Source organism: Phyllobates terribilis, unplaced genomic scaffold (assembly GCF_046119375.1).
Source record: "Phyllobates terribilis strain yellow unplaced genomic scaffold, ASM4611937v1 Scaffold_2__4_contigs__length_985480577, whole genome shotgun sequence".
Taxonomy (NCBI): domain Eukaryota; kingdom Metazoa; phylum Chordata; class Amphibia; order Anura; family Dendrobatidae; genus Phyllobates; species Phyllobates terribilis.
Genome location: NW_027362762.1, coordinates 169,778,075 through 169,793,828, shown reverse-complemented (window position 1 = coordinate 169,793,828; position 15,754 = coordinate 169,778,075). Strand labels below are relative to the sequence as shown.

At 44.2% G+C, this 15,754-nt stretch overlaps 1 protein-coding gene across 1 annotated transcript in view; it reads right to left on the bottom strand.

The window, feature by feature from the left end:
- CDK4 (cyclin dependent kinase 4) overlaps window positions 1-15,754 on the bottom strand; it is a 283,108-nt gene that overhangs the window by 177,200 nt on the left and 90,154 nt on the right. The window lies entirely within an intron of this gene.

Sequence of the window (15,754 nt, the reverse complement as noted above, 5' to 3'; positions counted from 1 at the left end):
GGTCACTTTTTGAGTACCATACGGTCAAGCTGCTCCCACAAACAGCTCAATGGGGTTGAGATCTGGTGACTGTGCTGGCCACTCCATTACAGATAGAATAGCAGCTGCCTGCTTCTTCCCTAAATAGTTCATGCATAATTTAGAGGTGTGCTTTGGGTCATTGTCCTGTTGTAGCATGAAATTGGCTCCAATCAAGCGCTGTCCACAGGGTATGGCATGGCGTTGCAAAATGGAGTGATAGCCTTCCTTATTCAAAATCCTAATTACCTTGCACAAATCTCCCACTTTACCAGCATCAAGGCAACCCCACACCATCACATTACCTCCACCATGCTTGACAGATGGCGTCAGGCACTCTTCCAGCATCTTTTCAGTTGTTCTGCATCTCACAAATGTTCTTCTGTGTGATCCAAACACCTCAAACTTTGATTTGTCTGTTCATAAAACTTTTTTCCAATCTTCCTCTGTCCAATGTTTGTGTTCTTTTGCCCATATTAATCTTTTCCTTTTATTAGCCAGTCTCAGATATGGCTTTTTCTTTGCCACTTTGCCCTGAAGGCCAGCATCCCGGAGTCACCTCTTCACTGTAGACGTTGACACTGGTGTTTTGCGTGTACTACTTAATGAAGCTGCCAGTTGAGGAGCTGTGAGGCGTCGATTTCTCAAACTAGAGACTCTAATGTACTTGTCTTGTTGCTCAGTTGTGCAGCGGGGCCTCCCACTGCTCTTTCTACTCTGGTTAGAGCCTGTTTGTGCTCTCCTCTGAAGGGAGTAGTACACACCGTTGTAGGAAATCTTCAGTTTCTTGGCAACTTCTCGCATGGAATAGCCTTCATTTCTAAGAACAAGAATAGACTGTTGAGTTTCACATGAAAGTTCTCTTTTTCTGGCCATTTTGAGAGTTTCATAGAACAATCAAAAGTAATGCTCCAGATGTTATGTTCTGCTACCAGAGCTAAGGAAAGAGAGGAGATCTGTCCCTACGATAGAACTCCGCTTGATCCCTACGATGTAACAGGGGACCTGATCCTGCGATCAGACCTGCTAAAGTCCTAAGCTAGTCTGTACGGAGACCTATAGATGTGGGGAAGGAATCCCTACAAGTACTAAGGACTGGGAGGAAAATGGGACACCTCCTAACAGAAATAGTAGCAGACAGACGAACAAACAAAATATAAAGAACACAGAGGTCCGTAGACCAAGCAAACTAACAGAGTAGATACAGAGCACAGGCTAGCTAGAAAGTAGTTATACAATGAAGTCCAGCAAAGCCAGAATGGCGGAGCAGGATTAAATAGGCCAACAAGGTCATGTGACCAGCAAAGGAAAAAACCTAAGAGCAAGGTTCTAACAGTACCCCCCCTTCTAAGAGGATCCTCCGGATCCCCTAGGACCAGGCTTATCAGGAAATCTCCTGTGAAACGCTCTGATAAGTCTGGACGCGGAAACATCATCCGACCTCACCCAAGAGTTATCCTCGGGTCCGAAACCTTTCCAGGCCACAAGATACTGCAAACTACCTCTATACCGTCTAGAGTTAAGGATGAGAGAAATTTCATATTCCCCGTCCTCCACCACCGGAGGAACAGAGGCAGAGGCGTCACAATCCGATACAACCGCTTTTTTCAACAGAGAGACATGAAATACCGGATTAATTCTCCAGGAGGTAGGAACCTCCAACCTAACAGCAGATTGGTTGACAACCTGAAGCACCTTAAAGGGCCCTACAAACTTGGGACCCAATTTCTTAGAAGGAATCCTTAACCGCAGATTCCTAGAGGACAACCAAACCATGTCACCAACAGCGAACAAAACATCCTGTCGTTTCCTATCAAAGTAGTCTTTAGATTTTCTGTTGGCCTCCTGAAGATTACCACGCACATCCGTCCAAACTCTCTCTAAATCACCGGAAAAATTCTCCTCCTCAGGCACGGCAGATCCCAACTTGGAGAACGACCCAAACGACAGATGTCTCCCAGAACAACAAAAAAAAGGCGAACAACCAGCAGAAGAAGATGTATGGTTGTTAAGAGCAAATTCAGCAAGTGGCAGAAACTCAGACCACCCCTCTTGATTGTCTGCCACAAAACAACGCAAGAACTGCTCAACATCCTGGTTTTTCCTTTCTGTCTGGCCATTAGATTCAGGATGATATCTGGACGAGAACGACAAATGAACTCCCAACCTGTCACAAAAGGCACGCCAAAAACGAGCCACGAACTGAGGACCCCTATCAGAAACAATGTCAGTAGGAACGCCATGAAGTCTGACAATTTCCTTGACAAAGGCCTTAGCGAGAGTTTTAGCGCAGGGCAGTTTGACGAAGGGAACCAAGTGACACATCTTGCTAAAACGGTCCACGACCACCCAGATGACAGTAAATCCCTCAGAGGGGGGAAGGTCAGTTATAAAGTCCATAGCCAAATGTGTCCAAGGAGCACTGGGAACCTCCAAAGGACAAAGCAACCCCGCAGCAGGAGTATGTGAGGACTTAGATCTAGCACATATAGTACATTGACGCACCCACTTAATGACTTCCTTCTGCCATCCAGGCCACCAAAAACTGCGACCCACCAGTCTCTTGGTCTCAGAGATTCCGGGATGACCTGCCAACCGAGATTCGTGACACTCAACAAACAAATCTCTCCTAAAGGTCCCAGGCACAAACAACCTCCCATGAGGAGTGTTAGATGGGGCATTCTCCTGTGCTTTAAGAATCTCATCTTCCAAAACGGAGTCCAAAGCAGCTATCACAACACCTTCTTGTAAAATGTTCTCCTCTTTCTCAGCACCGACTATGGGAGAAAAACTGCGAGACAAGGCATCCGCCTTAACATTCTTAGTACCAGGGATGTAAGTAACGGAGAAATTAAACCGCGAGAAAAACAGTGCCCACCTAGCCTGACGGGCATTCAGGCGCTTGGCAGCATCAAGATATATCAGATTTTTATGATCCGTAAGAACCTGAACGGGAAATTCCGCACCTTCCAAGAAGTGGCGCCAGTGTTCAAATGCGAGTTTAATAGCCAATAATTCCCGATTACCAATATCGTAATTCAGTTCAGTCTCCGAAATTTTTTTTGAAAAAAAGGCACAGGGATGTAATCCATCCCCGTTATCCTGAGACAATACTGCGCCAACCCCCACAGAGGAAGCATCAACCTCAACCAAAAACGGCTTAGTCACATCAGGCTGCATAAGGATGGGAGCAGAGGTGAACCTCTCCTTGAGATACACAAAAGCTTCAATGGCCTCAGAAGACCACTGAACCGCATCAGCACCTTTCCTGGTGAGATCGGTCAGAGGTTTGACAATACTAGAAAAATTTTTTATGAATTTTCTGTAATAATTGGCGAAACCTAAAAACCTCTGTATCGATTTCAAACCAATAGGCCTAGGCCATTCCTGTACAGCTTGAACTTTAACCGGGTCCATCTCAAAACCTTCGCTGGAGATAATGTAACCCAAAAAACTAATTCTCTGTACAGCGAACTCACATTTCTCCAGCTTAGCAAAAAGCGAATTGTCCATTAATAACTGTAATACCTCACGTACGCTCCGCCAATGAGACTCCAGATCCGGCGAATAAATCAAAATGTCATCCAAATACACAACCACATTTTTGCCAATCAAAGGTCTAAGGATGTCATTAATAAGATTCTGAAAAAAATGCAGGAGCATTAGTAAGACCAAAAGGCATAACCAGATTCTCAAAATGACCCACAGGAGTGTTAAAAGCAGTCTTCCATTCGTCACCCTCCTTCATGCGCAACAGATTGTATGCCCCCTTAAGGTCAATTTTAGAGAACCACTTGGCCCCCATTAACTGGTTAAACAGATCAGGAATCAATGGCAGTGGGTAAGGATTGCGTACAGTAATTTTGTTAATCTCACGAAAATCCAGACAAGGACGTAAACCGCCGTCCTTTTTTTTTACAAAAAAAAATCCAACCGCCACAGGAGACTTAGAGGGCCTAATGTGACCGGCGGCCAAACTTGTCTGTATGTATTCCTCCAAAGCCTTCCTCTCAGGAATAGTAAGGTTAAATAAACGACTTTTAGGAAGAGTCGCTCCAGGGACAAATTCAATAGAACAATCATAGTCTCTATGGGGAGGCAAAACCTGCGATTCCTTCTCAGAAAAAACTCTCCAAAAATCCTGAATAGGAACAGGCAATTCTCCCCTATCCAAAGCTGCAATACGCCCGTTACAACACTTGTCATAACATTTATGGCTCCAGGATTTAATTTCACTGGTAGACCAATCCAGTACAGGATTGTGAAATTTTAACCAGGGCAATCCCAATATTACTGGAGAAGGCAAGTTATTCAAAACTACCAAATCCAATTTCTCATGGTGAACACCATTAATAGTGAGAGGAAATTCACAGACCTTGAGAGTAATATTCTTCAAAGGGGAACCATCCACAGAAACCACAGCAATGGGGGATGATAAAGGTTCGGGTTTTAAATTGAGTCTTTCCAAGAATCCCCCATCAATTACATTCAGAGTAGACCCACAATCAACAAACACCCGAAATTCCATTAATTTTTCCTGAGCAATCGTGGAAGCAGCTAAAAATATACCCTTGGAATTTAAACAGGCAATACGGGCATAACTGACCATTTTTTTTTCTTTCTTCATACGAAGCTCACAGCATTTAATCAAATGACCAGATTTCCCGCAATAGAAACACAAGCCTTCAGAAAATCTACGGTCTTTTTCTTGAGAGCGAGGTGCCACCGATCCAATCTCCATCGGTTCACCACTGTTAGTACACACATTCTCATAACCAGAAACTGACATAGCAGAGGATTTGCTCTCATTAACCCTTGCACGCAGTCTCCTATCCACCCGTATAGCTAATTGCATAGCCTGTTGCAAATCTTCAGGTGTAGGATAAGCAATTAGCAGGTCTTTAACCCTTTCATTGAGCCCAGCAAGAAATAGACTTTTCAGAGCAGAATCGTTCCACCCTGTTTGAGTAGACCAACGACGGAAATGAGTACAATATTTTTCCACATTACCTGATCCCTGTCTCAAACGTCTTAACTCAGTCTCAGCTGATGCGACACGGTCAGGATCATCATATAATAGCCCCAAAGCAGAAAAAAAACTATCCACTGATCTGAAGCATGTATCACTAGGTTGCAAAGAAAAGGCCCACTCCTGAGGCTCTTTGCGCAAAAGTGACATTATGAACCCTATGCGCTGGGATTCATCCCCAGAGGACTTGGGTCTCAAACGAAAATACAATAAGCAAGCATTTTTAAATGAAAAAAATTCTCGGTGTTCACCAAAAAATAAATCCGGCAAACATACCTTAGGCTCCAAGAAATGTGCTCCAGGACAGTTACTCACGTGCTGACGGAGCTCGGCCACCTCCAGAGAGAGTCCCTGCAGGCGATGAGCCAAATCCTGAACCGACACCATGATGGAACAGAAAAATCTTTCCTTAGAGAATTTGCAGGCTGGACTTACTGTTATGTTCTGCTACCAGAGCTAAGGAAAGAGAGGAGATCTGTCCCTACGATAGAACTCAGCTTGATCCCTACGATGTAACAGGGGACCTGATCCTGCGATCAGACCTGCTAAAGTCCTAAGCTAGTCTGTACGGAGACCTATGGATGTGGGGAAGGAATCCCTACAAGTACTAAGGACTGGGAGGAAAATGGGACACCTCCTAACAGAAATAGTAGCAGACAGACGAACAAACAAAATATAAAGAACACAGAGGTCCGTAGACCAAGCAAACTAACAGAGTAGATACAGAGCACAGGCTAGCTAGAAAGTAGTTATACAATGAAGTCCAGCAAAGCCAGAAGGGCGGAGCAGGATTAAATAGGCCAACAAGGTCATGTGACCAGCAAAGGAAAAAACCTAAGAGCAAGGTTTTAACACCAGATTCTCAACTAGCTCAAAGGAAGGTCAATTTTATAGCTTCTCAAATCAGCCAAACCATTTTCAGCTGGGCTAACATACTTGTGCAAGGGTTTTCTAGGGTTCTCTAAACATCCATTAGCCTTCTTACACAGTTAGCAAACACAATGTACCATTAAAACAGTGGAGTGGTGGTTGTTGGAAATGGGCCTCTGTACACCTATGTAGATATTTCAATAAAGACGTTTGCAGCTAGACTAGTCATTTACCACATTAACAATGTATAGAGTGTATTTCAGATTCATTTAATGTTAGCTTCATTGAAAAAAATGTGCTTTTCTTTCAAAAATAATGAAATTTCTAAATGACCCCAAACTTTTGAACGGTAGTGTATATATAAAGACTCCAGATAAAGTGCTGCAGTGCAAAAAACTGTGTCTCTGTGCAGAAATAATGACCGGGTGTATCTCCAATATATGTTTCAGTGCCTGCTTAAATCAGCACATGTATAGTCAGCGCCGGTGTCAGCACCTTGGGCCCCGACTGCGAGTGGGCCCCTCTGATAGTCCAGGGCCCCATGTCAGTGACACTACGGCGGCCCTGCACAGCTACATGGCAGAGGAGCTAGACTGGAGACAGGACCCAGGGCAGGTGAGTGAGGCTTGTTGCCAGCTTCCCCAATCCCCATATTAAAAATATTTCTAATGTGTGTGTGTGTGTGCATGTATGATGTGAATATCTGTGTATGTCAGTGTGTATATATATATTTATGTCCATTTTATATGTGTTTTTAAGAATTTGTGTTCAAATATGTATGTATGCCTGTAGGTGTACGTATTTGTGTATATGTGTGTCTGCGTATTTTGTGTGCGTATATCTGTGCATATGTGTATGTGTGCGCTTGTCTGCGTACTGTGTGTGTACTTGTCTTCGTACTGAGTGTGCGTGCTTGTCTGCGTACTGTGTGTGCATGCTTGTCTGCGTACTGTGTGCTTGTTTGCGTACTGTGTGCTTGTCTGTGTACTGTGTGCATGTCTGCGTACTGTGTGCTTGTCTGCGTACTGTGTGCTTGTCTGTGTACTGTATGCATGTCTGCGTACTGTGTACTTGTCTGCGTACTGTGTGTGCGTTCATGTTTGCATACTGTGTGCTTGTCTGTGTACTGTGTGCATGTCTGCGTACTGTGTACTTGTCTGCGTACTGTGTGTGCGTGCTTGTCTGCGTACTGTGTGTGCATGCTTGTCTGCGTACTGTGTGCTTGTTTGCGTACTGTGTGCTTGTCTGTGTACTGTGTGCATGTCTGCGTACTGTGTGCTTGTCTGCGTACTGTGTGCTTGTCTGTGTACTGTATGCATGTCTGCGTACTGTGTACTTGTCTGCGTACTGTGTGTGCGTTCATGTTTGCGTACTGTGTGCTTGTCTGTGTACTGTATGCATGTCTGCGTACTGTGTACTTGTCTGCGTACTGTGTGTGCGTGCTTGTCTGCGTACTGTGTGTGCATGCTTGTCTGCGTACTGTGTGCATGTTTGCGTACTGTGTGCTTGTCTGTGTACTGTGTGCATGTCTGCGTACTGTGTGCTTGTTTGCGTACTGTGTGCTTGTCTGTGTACTGTATGCATGTCTGCGTACTGTGTACTTGTCTGCGTACTGTGTGTGCGTTCATGTTTGCGTACTGTGTGCTTGTCTGTGTACTGTGTGCATGTCTGCGTACTGTGTGCTTGTCTGCGTACTGTGTGCTTGTCTGCGTACTGTGTGCTTGTCTGCGTACTGTGTGCATGTCTGCGTACTGTGTACTTGTCTGCGTACTGTGTGTGCGTTCATGTTTGCGTACTGTGTGTGTATGCTTGTCTGTGTACTGTGTGTGCGTGCATGTCTGCGTACTGTGTGCATGTCTGTGTACTGTGTGTCTGCTTGTCTGCGTACTGTGTGCTTGTCTGCATACTGTGTGCTTTTCTGTGTACTGTGTGTGCGTGCTTGTCTGCGTACTGTGTGTGCGTGCATGCCTGCGTACTGTGTGCATGTCTGCGTACTGTGTGCTTGTCTGCATACTGTGTGTGCTTGCATGTCTATGTACTGTGTGTGCGTGCATGTCTATATACTGTGTATGCGTGCATGTCTAAGTACTGTGTGTGCGTACTTGTCTGCTTACTGTGTGCATGCCTGCGTACTGTTTGCATGTCTGCGTACTGTGTGTGTGCTTGTCTGCGTACTGTGTGCTTGTCTGCGTACTGTGTGCATGCTTTTCTGCGTACTGTGTGTGTGTGCTTGTCTGCGTACTGTGTGCGTGCATGTCTGCGTACTGTGTGCTTGTCTGCGTACTGTGTGCATATCTGCGTACTGTGTGTGCGTGCATGTCTGCGCACTGTGTGTGCTTGTCTGAGCACTGTGTGCTTGTCTGCGTAATGTGTGCATGTCTGTGTACTGTGTGCCTGTCTGCGTACTGTGTGTGCTTGCCTGCATACTGTGTGCTTGTCGGCGTACTGTGTGCATGTCTGTGTACTGTGTGCATGTCTGCGTACTGTGTGCTTGTCTGCGTACTGTGTGTGCGTTCTTGTCTGCGTACTGTGTGTGCATGCTTGTCTGCTTTCTGTGTGTGTGCGTGCTTTTCTGCGTACTGTGTGTGCGTGCTTGCCTGCGTACTGTGTGTGCGTGCATGCCTGCTTGTCTGCATACTGTGTGTGCGTGCATGTCTATGTACTGTGTGTACGTGCATGTCTATATACTGTGTATGTGTGCATGTCTAAGTACTGTGTGTGCGTGCATGTCTGTGTACTGTGTGTGCGTGCTTGTCTGCTTACTGTGTGCATGTCTGCGTACTGTGTGCTTGTCTGTGCGCTGTGTGTGCATGCTTGTCTGCGTACTGTGTGTGCGTACTTGTCTGCGTACTGTTTGCATGTCTGCGTACTGTTTGCATGTCTGCGTACTGTGTGTGTGCTTGTCTGCGTACTGTGTGCTTGTGTGCGTACTGTGTGCATGCTTTTCTGCGTACTGTGTGTGTGTGCTTGTCTGCGTACTGTGTGCGTGCATGTCTGCGTACTGTGTGCTTGTCTGCGTACTGTGTGCATGTCTGCGTACTGTGTGTGCGTGCATGTCTGCGCACTGTGTGTGCTTGTCTGAGCACTGTGTGCTTGTCTGCGTACTGTGTGCATGTCTGCGTACTGTGTGTGCTTGCCTGCGTACTGTGTGCTTGTCTGCGTACTGTGTGCATGTCTGCGTACTGTGTGCATATCTGCGTACTGTGTGCATGTCTGCGTACTGTGTGCATGTCTGCGTACTGTGTGTGCTTGCCTGCGTACTGTGTGCTTGTCTGCGTACTGTGTGCATGTCTGCGTACTGTGTGCTTGTCTGCGTACTGTGTGTGCGTTCTTGTCTGCGTACTGTGTGTGCATGCTTGTCTGCGTTCTGTGTGTGTGCGTGCTTGTCTGCGTACTGTGTGTGCATGCTTGTCTGCGTACTGAAATAGATGGCATCATGAGAAAAGAAGATTATGTGGCAATACTGAAGTAACATCTCAAGACATCAGCCAGGAAGTTAAAGCTTGGGCGGAAATGGGTCTTCCAAATGGACAATGGCCTGAAGCATACTGCCAAAGTGGTAACAAAGTGGCTTAAGGGCAACAAAGTCAATGTTTTGGAGTGGCCATCACAAAGCCCTGATCTCAATCCTATTGAAAATTTATGGGCAAAGCTGAAAAGGCAGGTGCGAGCAAGGCGACCTACAAACCTGGATCAGTCACACCTGTTTTGTCAGGAGGAATGGGCCCAAATTCCAACCAACTATTGTGAAAAGCTTGTGGAAGGATATCCCAAACGTTTGACCCAAATCATTCAGTTTAACCCCTTAACCCTAGAAAGCATGACCATAAAAATCTACTTTTTCACATACCTGGAGCCTTTTAGGCCCGTGTGCAAATAACATGGAATAGCTCAAACAAAAATGACAAACAACTATATACCCGAGGAATACCTAGAGTTTCAAAATTCTAACTAAAGTAATCTTGCAGAAAATAGAAAACAATTAACAGGGCGGGCCTGCGAGGCCCCAGGTATGCGTTCTAGGGTTAATGACCAAGCCAATTTTTACAATTCTGACCACTGTCACTTTATGAGGTAATAACTCTGAAACGCTTGAACGGATCCCCCTGATTCTGAGACTGTTTTTTCGTGACATATTGTACTTCATGATAGTGGTAAAATGTATTCGATTTCATTTGCGTTTATTTGTGAAAAAAATGGAAATTTGATGAAAATTTTGCAATTTTCAAACTTTGAATTTTTATGCCCTTAAATAAGAGAGATATATCACACAAAATAGTCAATAAATAACATTTCCCACATGTCTACTTTAAATCACCACAATTTTGGGACCAAAATTTTTTTTGTTAGGAAGCTATAAGGGTTAAAAGTTGACCAGCAATTTCTCATTTTTCCAACAAAATTTACAAAACCATTTTTTTAGGGACCACATCACATTTGAAGTGACTTTGAGGGGTCTGCATGACAGAATATACCTAAAAGTGACACCATTCTAAAAACTGCACCCCTCAAGGTGCTAAAAACCACATTCAAGAAGTTTATTAACCCTTCACGTGCTTCACAGGAACTGAAGCAACATGGAAGGAAAAAATGAACATTTAACTTTTTTTCACACAAATTTTACTTCAGGCCCCAAATTTTTAATTTTCTCAATAGTTACAAGAGAAAATGGGCCACAAAATTTGTTGTGCAATTTATCCTGAACACACCGACACCCCATATGTGGGGGAAAACCACTGTTTGGGCGCACAACAGGGTTCGGAAGGGAAGGAGCGCCATTTGACCTTTTAAATGTAAAATTTGCTTGAATAATTAGTGGACACCATGTCGCGTTTGGGGAGCCCCTGATGTGCCTAAACAATAGAAACCCCCACAATTGACACCATTTTGGAAACTAGACCCCTCAGGTAACTTATCTAGATGTGTGGTGAGCACCTTGCACTCCCAGGTGCTTCACAGAAATTTATAACATTGAGCCGTAAAAATAAAATTTTCCTATTTTTCCCACAAAAATGTTTTTCAGTCAGTCCCCAATTTTGCATTTTCATAAGGGTAACATGAGAAACTGCAACATAAAATTTGTTTGTGCAATTTCTCCTGAATAAGCCGATACCCCATATGTGGGGGGAAAACCACTGTTTAGGCGCACAAACAGGGCTCGGAAGGGAAGGAGCGCCATTTGACTTTTTAACAGTTTATTCAGTAGAACTATCAGCTGTGTATCCACCTGACTTCTGCACAACACAACTGATGGTCCCAACCCCATTTATAAGGCAAGAAATCCCACTTATTAAACCTGACAGGGCACACCTGTGAAGTGAAAACCATTTCCGGTGACTACCTCTTGAAGCTCATCAAGAGAATGCCAAGAGTGTGCAAAGCAGTCATCCAAGCAAAAGGTGGCGACTTTGAAGAACCTAGAATATAAGACATATTTTCAGTTGTTTCACACTTTTTTGTTAAGTATATAATTCCACATGTGTTAATTCATAGTTTTGATGCCTTCAGTGTGAATGTACAATTTTCATAGTCATGAAAATAAAGAAAAATCTTTAAATGAGAAGGTGTGTCCAAACTTTTGGTCTGTACTGTATATACTAAGATTTGCATGTGTATTGTATTACTTTTGAAGTATTTCTCAATGTCCATACAGTAGAAGAATATTGTCAGATAGTACTTTTGCTATATACTGCTTATTAAAATTTGCAGCCGTTCCTGAGATGTTGACACTTTTCATTTGCTTATAGCTAGTTGCCTAGGAGACCGACCACCACTGCTGTCTAGCTTGTAAGCACTGCACTGAAACTGGCCAGGATCAGTGATCCTGACTAGTTTCAAATTAGTGAGTCCTTACAAGTTCAATACAAAAGAGCTTGTAAGGACTGCACATGTTCTGATGACTAAGCAGCAGACGGTCTCTAAGACAAGGAGATGTAAACAAAAGTGTCACTATCTCAAGAATAGCTGAAAATTGCTTGTCTTTACAAGCACTATCCAATAGGGATGAACAAGCACTAAAATACTCGAACCGAGCAATTCCTAATGCTCGGATGCTCATTTAGAGTAACGGATATAATGGAGCCTTTGTACTACCAGTAACGTGGAAGCCCTTATATTTCCATTGACAGATGACAGAACTGAGTGGGGACTTTTTTTGTGGATTGATTTGAAGCTTTTGTTAGGAACATTTTACATAACATTTGGGATCAAATTTATCCTGCGCTCTACGCTGAGCACTTACATCGGGGTTTCCATCTAAATCTCCGAGTGACATGATTCAGATGAAACCCCCAATGGATTCATTCACTATAATGAGGCAGCAGCGTTAGTATGGACTCCGTCTGGCCTCTGTTCAGCGGTGTTCTTATTTCAGAGGTGTACAAAGCTGTGGCCGATGGCACTTTTATGTGTGCTTAAAAAGACGGACACCGCTGGATCACAGGTCAGACGGTGTCCACAGTGCCCCCATATGTCTCATTATGGGGCATCTTCCGCAGGGGATTCCATGTGAATGATGTATTTCAGAAATTTACACAGGAACCCCAGTGTAAGCGCAGAGAGCAGGACAAATGTGAGCCGAGCCTTGCTGCAATCATTTTTGAATTTTTTTTTGAGTTTTATATACCACCGTAATGTAACACAAAGCACGTAAAACTATATGGATGACTAATTCAATCCAGAAAAAAATGTTGAACTTTTTTTTTTACTTTTATATACCACCGTAATGTACCAGTGAGCAATGTATGGAGGACAATATAGTCAATTTTTTCATCAAAAAAATAATATGGTCACCTGCAGCAGCTATATATTTAGCAACGGACTGCAAAGCCCTAAGCCCTGCCTAGAGGCTGTATTCAACCACTCTCCCTGCTCCTGCAGCTGTCCCTAGGCTAAATGCAGAATGTATATGATGCAAACAACAAAGCACAGGATTAGCCTTTAGAAGGACTGTTAGTATGATGGTTCAGCATCAGCACTAGAGGACTCTGATTCGTGAAACTGTGCAGACATAGGCCCTGACAACTACTCTCTCCCTCCAATCACAACTGTCCCTAAGCTGTGCAATGGCATCGTGTGTCGGCGCCAGTCCTTTTATAGCCTCTGATGAGGAAATGCGGCCAGCCAATCAAGCAATGCCACTACTAAGATGTCTACGGCATTACAGTGACTGGCATGCAATCCCCTCATGTTTATTGGCTGTGTAAGAGGCGCCAAACATGCGGGGAGGAGATTCGAGCTTCAAATCCAAGCATCAGCCAATGCTCATCGAGTGCCAAGCACATCCGAGCACCCAGATACTCGAGTGATATCCGAGTATCAACGAGTACGTTTGCTCATCTCTACTTTCCAACAATACCCATTTATGAAGGTGGGAATAACCCTTTAAGGTTAAGTCTATTTATCTGTATTTTCTAGCAATAATGTATGTTTATAATGTTTATAGTGTCTTAAAAGATTATACAAACCTTTGTACTGTTTTTTTAAATATTCATTTGCTTCCTAAATGCAAAATTAAGTAACTTAACAGTCTGCCTATTAATTTGTTGCTGTATAGTCTGTGCAACTCCTGTACATAACTGGATGTCCTGCTACTTCTTACATAAACTGTACACCACTTGGCTCTGATGTGCTTTCCTCTCCTTTCTCTCATTTTTAGAGATACCAGCAGGCACGGAGAGATGGTTTCAAGGTAAAGTGTGGAGAGGGAAAAAAGTAATATTTTCAATTATTTGACATTTCCACAAAGAAACAACAACATTTTTTTTGTTTGTTTTTCTTTTCTTCACACTTCATTCTGACCACACCTTGTGAGGTCATCTTAGCACAGCAGTCGATTGCTTCAGGTTAAGTACACATGGTGCGTTTTTGCGACGTTTTTTTCTGTGCTGAAATGCATTAAAAATGCTATGTAATCTGTCAGCCAGCTAATGCAATGACAATCCTGATGTGCTGCACATATGATGCGGAATTTTCCGCTCAGGATTGTCATTGCATTTAAATACGCAGCATGTCCATTCTATGTAGTGTAAATGCAGTGTTTCACGCCCATTTACTTTAATTGAACAGTAGCAAACCCACAGATTTACTGCGGTTGTTTGCTTCGTATTTGACTAGTCAATGGGTCAAATACGCTGCAAAAACACACATAGATTGGTACCAGGGTCAGCTGGGGAAGTGGTGAAGACTACTCCCATCATCCGACCGCCGCTCCGACTGATAACAGCGAGAGCGACGCAGCTGAAGGGAGCAGTAGTCTCCTCAGCCGAGCCGGCATGTGCACGGCAAGTGTAAAAAAAAAAGAGTAAAAAAATTAAAAAACACCTATGCTCACCTGTCCAGCGTCCCCCGGTGTCCTCGCGATGCCCCCCGGCGTCCTGATCTCTCGGTGACCAGTGGTACACTGATGGGAGCGTGCTTGCTCCCGGCAGTGTACATTGCAGCGATGCCGGCTGAGGTCATGCGAGTTCACAGCTGGAGATCAGCTGATGAGCTCGGGACCTCACTTTACGGCACCAGTGCTGCGTGGGAACATTTGTGAGAATGTTTCCACCTACCAATGATGCTGAGGTCACCGGGGCTGATCAGCTGATCTTCAGCTGATGAACCCAAGTGACCTCACTCCTGCAGCAGAGCAATGTACACTGACAAGTGTGATTACACTCCTGTCAGTGTACAGTGCTGTCTTCTACAGCAGTCCCATCAGTGATTGATGTGGCTGCTGCCGAGGGACAATCTGGATTACATCGTGACGGTGGACAGGTGAGTGATATGGTTGTTTTTGATTTTTGATTTTTTTAAGGAGATCGAGGGCTTTGAGGATTGGCAGTATAATAAAAAAATTATTAAAACCGTGTGTCATTTTATTTCAATAAAATACTTTATTCTGGCCGTGTCTTTTATTGAAAAAGCATCAAAAACTTTACTACGGGGTTAGTAATGGGGGCATCTTATAGATGCCTCTTCATTACTAACCTGAGATTCATGTCAGCCGCCAATACAAGGCTGGCATGAACCCCAACCCCATTACTCCATTCGCCACCGCTACACAGAAGGGACTGCTGAGGGATGGTATTATTAGCCGCATAGGAGGCTTGTATTCATGGCCCTTTCCCTGGCTATTAATATCAGCCCACAGCTGTCTGTTTAGCTTTTTCTGGTTAGATTTTATAGGGGGACCCTATGTCAATTTTTTTCTGGGGTCCCCATGTAATCTAGCCAGTAAAGGCTAAGCAAACAGCTGTGGGCTGTTATTAATAGCCACGGAACATCTCTGGCTAATGGCCCCTTCCCCGGCTACTAATATCAGCTCCTAGCAGTCGGCTTTCCCTTTGCTGGTTATAAAAATGATGTGGGACTCCACGCCATTTTTTTTTAAAAAAAATTTAGGCCATGTTTCCACGATCCGGACGTAGCAGCGCTTTGGATGCAGCATATTTTTGCTGCGTCCAAAATGCTGCGTACTATTGAACGCAGGAAAAATCCACATGTATTTACCGAACCTTGCGGATTTATCGTATTCAGTACTTTCTAGTGGTCAAATTTCTGTTGCGGAGACTAGCAACTCCACAAGAGAATTTGACATGCTGCGGTCCTGAAAGACTATGCTGTAACATCTGGATGCTGCAGGTTTGACGCTGCATAAATACACAGCTTCAAACCTGCAGCGGCTCCTGATCATCTCCACGTACCCAAACTCACCCACAATTTCTGTAGCACAGATGCCAGTCTCCGCTGCAGATTTTGACCGATTGAAGTGTCATTATATGCGGTGGATCCGCAAGTATTGACAACAAAAGAGCGGCATTAGAACACAGCGTTTTGGACGCAGCAAAAATA